The 13,869-nt window shown below is 38.6% G+C and overlaps 1 protein-coding gene across 3 annotated transcripts in view; it reads left to right on the forward strand.

Annotated features, from left to right (window-relative positions):
• Fnip2 (folliculin interacting protein 2) overlaps nucleotides 1–13,869 on the forward strand; it is a 147,715-nt gene that overhangs the window by 117,757 nt on the left and 16,089 nt on the right. The window lies entirely within an intron of this gene.

Below are 13,869 nucleotides of genomic sequence, written 5' to 3' on the forward strand. Positions count from 1 at the left end.
CCAGGATATTCCTGAAGTGTTTTCACACTGTAGTATTTCTCATTTCTTTAAACTCTTCAATCACCCCGAGATATGGAAAGTTATTAAGCTTAATAACCTGTATTGTGTCATATTGTGGATGACTCCAAAGTGCAGTCATGCATGGGTGTTAATAGGAAATTGTGAAGGGTTCATAAAAACATCTTTAGAAGTCTAATACATTTAGATCATAACCAATTATCATTAGTAATGGATTTCTAATTTCACATGTCATAGTCATCATCATGAATTTTGCTTTTGTCTATGTTTTAATTATATTTTTATTATCTTTAAGTAGTTATATAAACCGATTACCATTTAACATGTCACTTCATAAATATAGTGCATCTTGATTTATGTTGCCCCTTTCATCATTCTCCCTCATCTCTCCCACCTCAACTCCTCCCCTCAATTTTCTTACTTTCATGGGATATGCATTGAATATTACAATTGCATTGCCCCCTGCTTCCTCTATCCATTTTTCTACCTCCCTTCCCTTGATCTCTTCTCATACACCTTTCAAGTACTAGTTTCCTGATATTCATTTTGTTGAACTGTGGGTTAGTTTTCTAAGGAACTGCATAGTTTGAATTCTCCACTGCATATGCCATTTTGTATATACTTGCATATAACTTCATATTTGTTAACTTAAACATTTATAAATTAGTTCTAGCTTCCACATATGAGAGAGAACATGACTCTTGTATCTCACTTCACTTAACATAATTTCTTCCAGGCCCATCCATTTCTTTGCAAATGATATAATATCATTCTTCCTAAAGAATGAGCAAAATTCCATTGTGTTTATATACCACATTTTCTTGATCTGTTTGTCCATTGAGGGTCATCTTGGATGTTTTCATACCTTGGCTATAGTGAATAGTGCAGCACTGAATATCGTTGTACAAGTGTCTTTACTGTGTACTGAATTAAATCTTTTGGATAAATGTCCAAGAGTGGTATTGTTGGATCATAAGGTAGTTTGTTGAGAAATCTACAAATGCTTTTCAGAGTAATTGAACAACTTAACATTCACACCAACAATGTATTATGTTTCCTTTTCTCCTACATCAGAGCTAGCATCTGTTGTTTGTGTTATTGATGATGGTCATTCTGACTGAGTGAGACAAAATCTGTGTTGTTTTGATTTACATTTTTTTAATGGCCAGAGATAGTATTTCTTCCTATGTCTGTTGGCCATTTTTACTTCTGAGAAGTCTGTATTTAGCTTTTTTGCTGGTTTACTAATTGGGTTATTGATTCTTTGAGGGTTTAGTTTCTTGAGCTGTTGAACTATTCTAGATATTAGGCTATTGTCTGATATATAGCTCACAAAGATTATCTTCACATGACATATTCATTATCATGAATTTTGCTTTTGAAATATTGTTCATATAGACTGCCTCTCGGGCTGGCACTTTATGACAGTGGTTTTCTTTTTATGTCTTACTTCCAACTTATATTAATAAATGTTTGTTGGAAAAAATTAAGATTTTATTTGTTTTCCATCTTTTGACAAAAGGTATCACTATACAGTCAGGGTAGTCTCAAACTCCTGATCATCTGCCTCAACTGTGCACCACCTCTTTTGGCTGAGGAATATTTTTGAAAACAACATATTAAATTGACTGCCCCATAAATCATAGGGAGTATTTAAATTCTTGAGCTGTTGCAAGAGAAAGAGGGAAAGATCAAAAGGCAAGTATGTAGCTAGAGTTGTAGGTGAAAGAATAACTTGTGGAAGAAAAGACTAGAATAAATTGTGTTACCATTGCTTGATTGGATTTAAATAATTTCCAGTGTTCACATCAGACTTCACCAGGTTTTGATACTCATAATTTTTTGGAGCTTCATCAGGTACTTCATCAGATATTCATAATTCTTTTTAGAGAAGGACTTTATGTGTATGTGCCAATACTGGGGCTTGAACTCAGGTCCTCATTTTCCACTCAGGTCTGACATTCTACTTGAGCCATACATCCATTTACAGATTTTTTTTTTTTTGGGTCCGGTCGTGGGGCCTGAACTCTGGGCCTGGGCACTGTCCCTCAGCTCTTCAGCTCAAGGCTAGCACTCTACCACTTGAGCCACAGTGCCACTTCCGGCTTTTTTTTTTCTTTTTGCTTATGTGGTGCTGAGAAATCAAACCCAGGGCCTCATGCATGCAAGGGAAGCACTCTAACACTGAGTCACCTTCCCAGCCCCCATTTACAGATTTTTTGAAGGTTAAATGGAGATAAAAGTGTCAAGGACTTTTCTGCTCAGGCTGGCTTTACACTGTGATCTTCAGATCTCAGCCTTCTAAGAACTAGGCATGAACCACCAGTGCCTGGCTAGAGAAGGACCTTCCATATCTGTTTAAAAGCAATTGACTTATGTTATTGAATTATTTTCTAGCCCTATCTATGACTTATATCCCCAAATCTGTCTTCATAAATTTGTACTTTTATTACCGCAGTAGATTGTTTTAGAGTTTTTCTCCAGAGCCTGAGGGGTTTCCTTTTGAGAACTTCTAGTACCAAGATTTTCCTTTTGTACTTTTCTATGTCCTAATCTCTTACGGAAGCATATTAACTTTATTTACATTTATTTTCCCATTATTTTTCACACATTAAAATTCAGATTCTGATTTAGTCCATGTATTATCTCTTTGCTGCCAACATCTGCCTTAAATTAGTCTAAAGTAATACTGTTTTATTTTTTTCCGGCTACATCTGAATATGCATTCTTTTGTTTTCATTTTGGCTTTAAGTGGAGAGAGAATGCACATGCAGCAAACCAGTAGTTCTCTGGACCTGTGACCCTCAAGTAGCCTTTTCTTTCTTTCTGTGTCTTGTCTACCTGTAAATGCTACCAACCAAGGTAATATCAGGGTTATCCAACTAAGCACCAGAGTAGAGCAGGGTACAAGCAGAGTAGCTTGGGTACAAATCCTGTTATCCACATTCATTCCCTGATAATCTTAAATAAATCAGCTGGCATCACAGGCCTCAGACTGGAAATAGGATTCAGTTGTTTTTAGTTTGTTTTGTTTCTAATTTTTTTTATATTTTTAGGGTTTCAGATTCAGTATGTCAATTTATATGTACAATGTGTCTTGATCCATATGACTTCTTCCATCCAGTTCAGTTGTTTTGAGTTTGATATCTCTAAACAAACATGAGTTTGAAGTAGAGTTAAAAGTAGTGGCTTTTAACCTTGGGATAAGTTATTTTAATTTTCTCATCTCTAAAATGAACAGTACTGGGATCACAGGTTCAATCTGGACATTCTATGAGAAAATCTATATCAAGTGTGTAGCACAGTGCCTTGAATTCTACTAAATCCACCAGAAAGTTAGCTATTAAAATAATATACATGAAAGTGCTTTGTAAACAAAAGTAATATGAAGTGCTTTTAATATGGAGAGTATATGACCAGTGTTATTTTAATAAAAATCTAATTACTGTCTGAGTTTGGAAAGACACATACAGATGTATTTAAAGTTCTCCTGACTGATGATATTGATGGTCATCAGTCCCACAAAGCTCCTGTTCTGCTGAACAGAACCTTCTTCATACATGGGGCCAGCAGCTTTGCTGTAGGGTCACAGGAGCAAGCCAGATAGCTCTTAACTTCTTGATGAGTATAGTCACCAAACCTAAAATCAGAATCACATTTTCATACTTTTTTTTTTTTTTTGGTGGGTCCTGGGGCTTGAACTCTGGGCTTGGGCACTGTCCCTCAGCTCTTCAGCTCAAGGTGAGCGCTCTACTGCTTGAGCCACAGTGCCACTTTCAGTTTTCTAGTGATTTATTGGAGATAGGAATCTCACGGACTTTCCTGCCCGGGCTGGCTTTGAACCGCAATCCTCAGATCTCAGCCTCCTGAGTAGCTAGGATTATAGGCGAGAGCCACTGGCGCCTGGCACATTTTCATACTTTTATTTATGCTCTATATAGCCTTGGGCATTTTACAGAGTAATCTATAATATAAAATAGTAGTTGGATTTAGCAGTCTCTCATTTAAGAGTAGCAACAGATTGACTTTAAAGTATCATGCAGGACACAGTAGCTTTAATAAAAGTCTAGTTGTGATACATGCTCATGAATACCTAATTCATATAAGAAGTCAACTAGTAAGCCTACAGGGAGTCCTGTGAACTGGGAAATCATTACTCACCTAACACAGATTTGCTGACTACCTCAGGTCAGCAATATCTTTAAAATCAATAATTTACAAAGGAAACAGCTCTGCAGAACAAATCTGTTGTTTAGAACTACCTTTGTTGCTTACATTTTCCTAGGTTGGAATAGGAACATGCTACTGCCTTGGGCTTATGGCATGTACTTTTCCACATCTGTATCCCTAAATGTAGTAGTGTACCTGTTGTTAGGAAATGCTTAAGGATGGCATTTTAAACATATTTTGTTTGTTTTGTTTATTATGTCTTAAGTTTGGATGTGTGTGTGTGTGTGTGCGCGCGTGTGTGTGTTGGGGCTTGAATTCAGTGCCCAGGTGCTGTCCCTGAGTTTTTTTTTTTGCTCAAGGCTAGTGCTGTACCACTTGAGCCACAGCTCCATTTACAGCTTTTTGGTGGTTAATTGAAGATAAGAGTTTCCCAGACTTTCCCTCCCTGGCTGGCTTCAAACAGCAATACTTGGATCTCAGCTAGGGAGTGTATCTCAGGCTGAACTCAAACTTGCAACCCCTTCTGTTTCAGTCTCTCAAATTCTGGGATTTTAGGCATTTGCCATTATGGTTGGCCTTTAATTTTTAGTAATTTATTAGTTAATTTTATTTTTTTTGCCTTTCTTTTTTTTTTTTTTTTTTTTTGGTCGGTTGTGGGACTTGAACTCTGGGCTTGAGTGCTGTCCCTCAGCTCTTCAGCTCAAGGTGAGTGCTCTACTGCTTGAGGCATAGTGCCACTTCAGGTTTTCTAGTGGTTTATTGGATATAAGAGTCTCACGGATATTTCTGCCCGGGATGGCTTTGAACCTCGATTCTCAGATCTCAGCCTTCTGAGTAGCTAGGATTACAGATGTGAGCCGCTGGTGCCCGGCTTAGTTAAGTTTTTTAAATTCTGGGGATTGATTCTAGGTACTTACACATGGTAGCAAGCAATGTACCTCAGGGCTATATCCTTTTGATTAATAACTGGATTTTGATGATGAAGTTTTCTTTTTTTCTTTATTAGCAGTACTGGGGCTTGAATTCAGGGCTTTAGACTTACTAGGCAGGTGTCACACCTCCAGCCTTGATGACCATTTTTTAAAAAACATACAGAATACAACTGAAATCACCACAGCTAATTAGATTTATTGTATAGTGAAACACAAATGTTTGTCCATATACAAGCATATATGCTGAGTGGCATGTCTCACCTATGCTTCTCTCAGAAACTTACTTCCTTTACTTTCTTAGTTCCTTGTCTGCTGATTGACACATAGGAGGTGCTTGTTTGTGGTAGCTCACTATTTATAAAACTGAGGACAGAGGCTTGTTTGCTTTTTTTTTTCTAAAGGTAAAACTGTGATGGGAATATGCCTCTCTTTTCTGAAATAAAGGGAAAGGGCAGGTTGTTTTTCTTTAGAGCAATAAAAGGGAAGAGTAATGTGTTTAGACATGATGCCTATGGCTCTGTGTGTTCTTTACCTAAGAAATGAGAGCTTGCTTTAGTTACTCAGGCTTGCATTGTGCCAGAATCAGACCTATGTTTAATTTTGACATTTTCCTTAATGTCTTTACTTACCTATGAGCTATTTGGTTGTCTTTATTATTCTCTGCAAAAGCCACTTCTCTTGTTTTATTTTACAGTCTGGTGACCCTTTTTAACCTTTGAGCATTATTCTGTACCTTCAAGCTATGTTTGACTCAACCTAACTGTTGAGTTATTAGAGCACATGCAGGCGTTCAGCCTGTAGGCTCCATAGGAACAAACAAATAGAAGGTCAGGCCTTTACACTCCTATGTAGCAACTCACTATGCTTGGGTACACCCTCTTTCTCTCTGTCCCCAGGTCTTCATGATGCTTCATGGGCTCTCCAGGGTCATCTATCTGCTCTATCTGCTAGGATCTTTCCACAGTATTCCAGAACCCAAAGTAACTGCTTAATTTCTTCCTCTTTGGGGACATGAAGCCAAGGTTAGCCTTGAATTCATGATTTCTCTGCCTGTGTTGGAGTTATAGGCATATGCCACCATACCTGGCACTCATCCTCTTCTGTCTTTTTAAGCTTTTAGTAACTAACATTAACCTGTTTCCAGGGAAAAAAAAAGTCTGACCACTGCTAACAGTAATGTGAGATCATACACTTATTAACCCTTTTTAGCATCTATAAAGATCTGTTAGCTACACTGATAAATTTCTGATGATGGGCTCAGCAGCTTGGCTGGCTTGACTCTCTGGTAACAGAGACTAGAGAGGGCTTTAGAGGAGGAAAAGGAGAGGCACACCTTGGAGATTTATTTATCTATTAAGAAATATTTCCATAGTGATATACTATGCACTTATTTACTAAGTTAAAGTTTGAAGTGGGAGGAGGGTCCCAGCAAGATGCTATACTAATGGGTAGAGGTGGTATACGTCATGCCAACATTATAGAAAAACAAGTGAAATATGACCAGTCTAGCTCAGTTTCACAATACCCAGGCATAGAGAGAAAAACCTTTTGTTCCAGGCAATAGACATCAAACCTAGAGCAGTCAGAGTGGGCTGAGACCACAGTAGCCATCCAGAATTTCATTCTGGATACAGGCCTAGGATTAGGTGCTATGTTCTTCTATGCATTCAAAACTGCTGTTTTGGAAAAAGATCTTTACCTTCAAAGAGCTTCTTCATAGAGTGATGAAAGCTCCAGGCATAGAAGCAGTGAAGCAGCAAAGCAACAGGTTGGCAGCTTGAGTGGGGAAAATAAAGTCACCCCTGAGAAATCAATGTGCTGTTTATGGGTCTAGGGTCCAGCTCTTCCTCAGGAAAGAGCATATGGAAATTAGGGTCAGAGAGACTTCTGGGACTCTGGTGAAATGAAACACACTAAACACACAGCCACGAGCTAGCTCATGAGGCCTATATAGGAAAACAAAACCAAGAACTCCAACACAGTGAGTCCACATTCGGAGACTACAAGTCATATAAACCCTGAGGAAAGCAAGCAAATACAAGAAGGAGAGGTAGGTAGTACCTTTCTAGCCCCAATAAGTGGCTAGAGTCAAAATAATTTTTTAAATGGGATAACATGCTAAATGATTATTGAGATTTGTGTAAGAATTTAAAATAACTTAACGACCAGGCACCAGTGGCTCATACCTATAATCCTAGCTACTCAGGAGGCTGAGATCTGAAGATTAGAGTTCCAAGCCAGCCCAGGCAGAAAAGTCCCTTTGAGACCTCTTATCTTCAATTAACCCTGGGAAAAAAAAAAGAAAGTGGAGCTGTGGCTCCAGTGGTGGAACACTAGCCTTGAGCAAAAGAGTTCAGGGACAGAGCCCAGGTCCTGGGCTCAAGTCCCATGACAAAAAGAGAGAGAGAATTATGGGTGGGGTGCTGGTGGCTCATACCTGTAACCCTAGCTATTCAGGAGGCTGAGATCTGAGGGCTGTGGTTCAAAGCCAGTTTGGGCAGGAAAGGCTGTGAGACTCTTATCTCCAATTAACCAGCAGAAAACCATAAGTAGTGCTATGTCTCAAAGTGGTAGAGTGGTAGAGGGTAGCCTTGAGCAAAAGAGCTCAGGGATAGCCCCCAGGTCCTGAGTTCAAACTCCACAACCAAAAACAAACAACAAAACAAACAAAAACAACTACTGAATCCAAAACTGCGAGGATTGGTTAAATGCCAGAACAACAAAAAAATTCTAAGTGAAGGCTAAACATAAACCTACCATTTGAATACCACTCTGGGACAAAAAAAGACATGAAAAATATAGAAAAGCAAATAAGAGATGTCAAAGCTGAAGGAAAAGTTTTTACAGCATATTCAGGAGAGCAAAGTATTCAAAGAAAGAAAGAGTGGCATGTTCCACATTACATAAGCACACTGACTCCTGAGTAGGGAAAATATAAACAAATCCATACTAGCAAATGGCCTTTATAGATAAAGGTAACCCTCAGAAGCAACCATAGAGAAGAGAACATGACTCCTGTCCTCAAGGAGTTTGAAGTCTAAAAAAGAAAAGAATATAGGGAAGGATGTGCAACAGAAAGTGAAGGGTTCATAGAAGGTGGCTATGGGAGGACCTGAGCAAGGGTGTTGGCTGCAGTGGTACAGTAGCGACCAGAGGTGGGTGCAGGATTTGATGCAACTCTTCCAGTGGACTGTAGGAACTTCCCATTGATGGGGCTGATGAGCCTCTTTACTAGCCACAGAGTTGACCTAGACTTCAGTGGAAGGTTCTGCCTATCCCTTCTGTTAGAATAACTCTTGTCAGCAATGTCTAAATGTTCAATCTTAGTTAAAAAAAAAAATTCTGAATGACTTTGTGTACTGGAGAAGATTATTTAAGAATAATGAGTACTAAGCAGGTTTCTTTAGATGAATGTGAAACTCAAGGGGTTCTCATTTGTTTACTTGTGTGTGTGTGTGTGTGTGTGTGTGTGTGTGTGTAATATATATATATATATATATATATATATATATATATATATATATATATATATTCAGCTTCAGACCCAAAGCCATCGGGAATGTGGTTTTATAAGTGAGTTTCTCCCTTAGGGAAGTAAAACAACAGTGTGATCTGAGAATGTTCAACTGAGTTAACATTGAGGTGAACTTAACTGCATGTTTCTTCCCATCTTTCCATGACTAATTAGAGGTCTCTCTCCAAACTGTTGTAAAAACTGTTCTTAATAAGTCATGATGCAATAGCATACTGATGTGAATCACTGTAGAAAGATGCTTTGTCATGTAGCATCCTCTTGCTCAAGTTGCAGCTTAATGAAGTTATACAACTTACTAGAATTAATATAAAATGGTTAATGAATTGACACCAAATCAATTATCACAATATCGAAGAAAAATCCAAGACACCTGAGTCATAATCATTAGTTGCCTTCATGTTTGAAAGAGGCTTATAGAGATGTTTTAGTCTTTACTGCTGTGACTTATGCAGTCTTTAAGAGTGGCAGAGTGGCTGGGTGCTGGTGGCTCATGCCTGTAATCCTAGCTTCTCTGGAGGCTGAGTCTGAGGATCCCAATTCAAAGCCAGCCTGGGCAGGAAAGCCCATGAGACTCTTATCTCCAATAAACCACTAGAAAACCAGAAGTGGCACTGTGGCTTAAGTGGTAGAGTGCTTACTTTGAGCTGCAGAGCTGTGGGACAGTGCCTAGACCCAGAGTTCAAGCCCCAGGACCGACAAAAAAAAAAAAAAAAAAAAAGTGTGGCAGAGTAGAGAAGGCTCTGTGTACTCCTGCTGTCCATAACACACATCTGGGATAAGATGTCCTTAAAGACTGATAAATTCAGCTTAGGATGGAGAAGTTCCTAGGCAAAATGTATACTATTGGCAGCTTGCTTTGTTCTTGTAGACCAGCAGTTGAGAACATAATTACACTTCTTTCTGTCTGATTGTCTAGAGATCTCTACCTTGTCAGGATTCTGGAGTTTCATGGAGAGTGCATGCATACATTAAGCCGAGTTGGAAGCACTTGGTGAGATCTAGATTCTTTTGACTCACTTACTGAGTAGGTACTCTACTATGTGAGCCATGCCCCAGTGCATGTTCCTTGATTCTTTACTCTGACATGCTATGGTACCTTGTGTGTTTTGTCCTTATTGTTTCATCTATCTGTGTAAAGGAAGACTGTGTTCCACAGGAAAATGAAGAAGCAATAAGTTAGTTATAGAGAAGCATATATGTAAGAATGGAACTTTTTGACTCTTCAAGTTAAAATAAGCACCCATATGAAATACTAGTCATTTAAATGTAGTACATAGAATAATAATGGTACATATGACTTAGTGGGACCTGGATTAAATCTAAAATTGTTTCAGCTAGAATGTATTTGATATTTTGAATATGTCCAGCACTTTGTTACGCTCATTTTGAAGGCTAGGCAGGAGGGGGTGTGTGTGAAGATAATTTCTCTCTCGTCACTTAAAAATCACTGAATAGGTAAATGGGTAGGAAATTGAGAGTGAGTTAAGATCGTGTGTGACGAAGTAATTTTAGACATTTTGTGCCCTAAGAGGGGAAATTAAGTGCAAGAAGGCTTCCTTGGGGCTGCAGAGCTAGGCTGGGGACCAGAGGAGAGTAATACTTAGAAGGTGGTAAAGAACACATTCTGCCCTGACATCAGAGTGAAGAGAAGCAGGAGTCCTGCAGCCTGGAGAAAAGGAGTCTGTGAAAATGACTGCACAGAGTTTTATGGTTTGGGTGATGAGTGCTAGCCTGGATTTTGGGGTTGCTGAAAGCAGTAATAATGAGGTATTTTAAGAAGACTGAGGGCATGAACTCAGGCCAGTGTTGTGTACATTTTCACTGCTGATAGTTTAATGAGGCTTGATTAATAGAACAGAAGGTAATATAGGGAAGGAGATGACAGCAGAAAATGTCACTAACCTAGTAGATGTTACACACATTTTTCTTACAGAAAACTTTTGGGAATTAAATTTCATTTAAGTCTTACAGAAAGTTTGAATTAAGTATGGTCCTATTTTACAGGCATAGAAACTGAGGGACAGGCTCATGAACACAAAGGTCCCACATTCAGTGAATGAAATGATACTTAAATCCTGCTTTTAAGCCCTTGCTTCCATCTTATCATTGTTTTTTATGAATTATCCAAAATTTGTAGATATTTCTTATTCCTGGATATCCACCTAAAGCCCAGGAAGCACTCTTTGTATTCTCAGAAACTGGCCGTGAACTTGAAGCTACAGATAAACCAGACTTGTTATGTTGATTCAACAAAGAAAAGAAAATTTTTGAAAACGCTTGCAATTGACAAAATAATAAGTTCATATGTTAATCTTGAGAAGTCTTCACAGGAAAATAGTTGTGAGATTGACAAGGTATAACTACACAAGTGATTCTTTCTCTGAGTACAGAAAGGAACAGTAATGGCTGGTTCTTCCTCTGATGAGACTGTCATCAACTCTACTGCTGTCTGCTCCCCTGATGACCTCTAGTGTTCTCTTGGCCCCAGCTCCTGCTGAGTTGCCTAGTAGTTAGCCTCCTGTGGGCAACATGAAGCCCAGCAGTGTCCATGGAGGGTGGCCCTCCAGGGCTATAGCACTTCCAGTGTTTGCAGCCACCCAGGCAAAAGTGATGGGCAGTACTTCCGGAGTCCTTTGGCTATGGAGAAAATAAACATACAATGCATTCTCATTCTATTAGAGTTGGACAAACCATGAAATCAAGAAACTTATTTGGAGACTGGTTCTTTTTAGCTTAATAAAGAAAAGGAAAGTTGATATATTTCACCATTTAGAAGATTTGTCAAGTTTGTTACCCAGGTAAATATTACAAGTACAAATGACTTTGTTTTGTTTCCGTGGTGAAGATTAAACTCAAGGCTTCATATTTATATTAAGCACACATTTTGTACTGACCTACACCCAGCTCAGGAATGACTTTATCATGTTAATTTTTCTCTCAAATTTTTCATATTTCAAATATCAGAGCACCTAGTTCATCTGAGACAGTAGTGATTTAGAAGGAAAATAAATTTTATTTTTAATCCAGAGTCTTATATATACTAGGCAACAAGCATTATACCACTTGAACCTGCCTTCAGCCCTTTTAGGGTTTTTTGTGTGTGTGCTAGTCCTAGTGCTTGAACTTAATGCCTCGGTGTTGTCCTTGAGCTTTGTGCTCACAGCCAGCACACTTCCACTTGAGTCACAGCTCCACTTCCAACTTTTTCGTGGTTAAAATAGAGGTAGGAGTCTTATGGACTTTCTTTCCTGGGCTGGCGTCGAGCTGTGAGCCTCAGATCTCAGCCTCCTTAGTAGCCAAGATTACAACTGTAAGCCACTGGCACTCAGCAAGCCTTTTCGTCTTTTAATTTTTTTTTTTTTTTTTTTTTTTGAGGACTTTAATACCTTTACCTGGTCTAGCCTCAAACTCAAGATCCTTGTGCATCTTCCTCCTGAAGAAGCGGGAATCACAGGCATGTGCTACCATGCCCAGCTGATAAATTTTTTAAGGAGTAAATACATGGTGTAGGCTTTTTATTTTCAACTGATAATCAAAATAAAGCCCTTTAGTAAGAAAAAGTTTTAACATTCAGAAGAAGAATTTTACTAAATTATTTTACTTAAGAAGCTGATACTGATAGTCTTTTTTTTTTTCCATTTAGTGCTGCAGGCTAGTGTAAGACTTATACAGTCCATGTGTCAACCTCAGGCAACAACATTGCTTCCTATTTCTGTTCTTCATCCTCCACAACCCAACTCCAAGCCCTGAGGAGCAGTAAGTGAAGGGGCAGTATTTTAATAGGTGTTTGGGAGCTGAGCAATGGAGCTCAGTAGTAGAGTTCTTAGTATGCATGGATCCTGGGTTCAGTACTCCCCAGAGGAACAATAGTAAGCATTGCAATCATTTAGGTTTATGATTTATAGCATTTACTATAGTACTTGATTTCATTAAAGTGCTGCTACATATGTGTGTATTGCTTTTTATTATATTTTTATTATCTTCAAGTAATTGTACAAAGGAGTTACCATTTAACACTTCAGTTTATGAGTATAATATGTATGGATCAATGTCCCCTCTTCCATCATTCTCCCCCCCCCCAACACTGTCCCTCCCCTTAATTTTTATTAATCTCATAGGATATCCATTAAATATTATGACTGCCTTCCCTACTTTCTCTCTTCATTTTCTAACACACCCCCCCCCCCCACACACACCTTTCAAAATTCCTTTCCTGGTATTTATTTTGTTGGACTGTTAGTTTTTCTAGTTAAACCATTTGAATTCTCCCCTTAAAATACCATGTTTTGATTTATATTCTTATGCATAAAGGAATTAGAAAAATTGTGAACTTAAAAATCTACTTGAGGGGATGGGGGTTTAGCCCAGCGGAAGGGCGCCCGCCTGGCGCGCCCAAGGCCGTGGGTTCGGCTCTCAGCCCTAGTTTTTAAAAAAAAAAAAAAAAATCTACTTGAAGCTGGGTGCCAGTAATCCTAGCTACTCAGGAGGCTGAGATTCGAGAACCAAGGTTCAAAGCCATCCCAGGGAGGACTAATCATAAAAAATCCAGAAGTGGAAATAAGGCTCACACAATCTTATCTACTTAGGAGGTTAAGATGTGAGAATTGAGGTTTGAAGGCAGCTCCTGCAGAAAAGTCCATGGGATTCTTGTCTCTTAATTAACCAGCAAAAATATGGAAGTGGAGTTATGGCTCAAGCCACAGCCAGCCTTGAGCAAAAAAGCTAAGGTGCCCCAGTTTTAAGACCCAGCAGTAGCACACACACATACCTACACCTACCTGACAGATTTTGCTATTTAAAAACTTTATCATTTATAATATGGCTCAGAAGAAGTTAGTACTAAAAAGAAACACACATATAGGTGAGGTTTCCTTAATGTATTGTGGATCTCTATGTGCCATAAATTCTACAGATTTAAATTCTTACAGATCAGCTTATTAGCTAAATCAAAATGTATTTCAATTGGGTCCTGTCTAGTTAGGTTAGTTTCCTTTGTAAAGACAGAATCTCCAGAATCACTTTAACTTATGCTTCAACTCTTTGACCTATAGAAAGAATATAATTAAATGGTAGGAGTTGTGTATCAGGTGTCTAGTAGCTTGGGTATGCATAATGCTTGGAATACTTTTTAAAGTTCTGAAAATGTTCGATTCTTTCACTTCTGGTGCCTGTGAAGGTCAGCAGTCCCTCAACTAATTAGAAATGCAGAGGCTG

The sequence above is a fragment of the Dipodomys spectabilis genome, unplaced genomic scaffold, assembly GCF_019054845.1.
Source record: "Dipodomys spectabilis isolate Male_0828 unplaced genomic scaffold, ASM1905484v1 ptg000436l, whole genome shotgun sequence".
Classification (NCBI taxonomy): Eukaryota; Metazoa; Chordata; class Mammalia; order Rodentia; family Heteromyidae; genus Dipodomys; species Dipodomys spectabilis.